The sequence below is a fragment of the Ursus maritimus genome, unplaced genomic scaffold, assembly GCF_017311325.1.
Source record: "Ursus maritimus isolate PB19 unplaced genomic scaffold, ASM1731132v1 scaffold_25, whole genome shotgun sequence".
In the NCBI taxonomy this organism is placed as follows: Eukaryota; Metazoa; Chordata; class Mammalia; order Carnivora; family Ursidae; genus Ursus; species Ursus maritimus.
In genome coordinates, this window is record NW_024425008.1 from 14,078,009 (window position 1) to 14,079,349 (window position 1,341).

Sequence of the window (1,341 nt, forward strand, 5' to 3'; positions counted from 1 at the left end):
CCCAGACGAGAGTATTGGGGGCGAACCCCGCCCAAGTTCAGGGTAGCCAGCCATGGCCGAGCCTCGCTGAACGATTCGTCTTATGGGGCAGCCTCTACTCAGGAAAAAAAACAAAACCCCAAAGGGTGGGAACCGTCCCGGGATTTTGTTGACTTGTTTAGGAGTGAAAAAAAAACCCAGCCGGTGTAAAAACCCCCAGCCGCCGCTCACGCTGTTTGCTCCAGCCCAGGAGTTAGCATCAACAGGTGTGTTTAAAAACGCTGTAAATCACGTATGGGGGTGTGTGTGTGGAGGTGTCCTGAGGCTCCAAACAGGGAACCAAACGGACCCCACCCAGACCCCTCCACCTCCTGTGGGTCTCGAGCTGGGTTCTTTAAACGTTCCCTCCGGGGGCAGCGGAGGCCAGTCCTTCGCTACCGCGTCCGCCCGGAAACGCGGCGGCGGGCAGAGAGTTCCGGGACTTCCGAGGCTGCGCGTTGGCCAGGCAACGCCACCGGCTTTTCCGCGGGGAGGACGCGGGGGGAGTCGGAGCCCGAGTTCGGGTCTCCGGTGTTCCCCCTGCTTCATGGGCTTGCTGAACCCGGTCCTCCCCTTGTTAACCCAGGATGGCGTTTAAGGCTTCGCCCGCCTCGGCTTCTGGATGGCGGCCCTGCTTAGGTGAAGGCCCTCCGCCTCTTCAGGCGTCCCCACCCGCCGAGAAGCCGGGGCCACCCTTTTCAGAATTTCCTTGCTTCTGGTGGTAATCGGATAACAAGCATTTGTAGGGTCTTTATGACTTGTTAATAAATCAATCTATTTGGTGACGTAAATGTTTATAAAGCAGAAACGGCCCTACAAATGCTTGTTAAGCGTGTCACCTCGCTTGAACCTCACAGCTGCCATATGTTACGGGGGATTATTCCTCCCCTTTGGGTTCAGGGTTCATTTGTCTAATGGGGTTTAGACTTTTATGGAGCGCTTTTGGAGGTGTTTTGCAGTTATCTCCCTGAAGGACTAAAGAACCCCGACAGTTGGCGTCTTAGGGAGCCCAAAAGTTAACTAAAGAACAAAACTTGAACGTAGAGCCACACGAATGCCAACTACTAAATTTGGCGGTACGGTGGTGCCAGCCACTAGCTCGTTTAATCCCGAAGGTAGCCGTAGGTGGTGATCACTATTTGTAGGGTTCAACGAGGGGTGGAGTCCGACCCAGGGGCTAAGGCGTCCCGATGATCAACTTCCTCACTGCCTCCCAGATCCTGTTCGTGCCTTCTTTTTCCAGGAGAGAGGGAAAGCTTATTCTTTGGATACAGCTTTCATGATTTTTATTTTTAAAAACTCAAGAGGCGGCCGGGGGGGGGG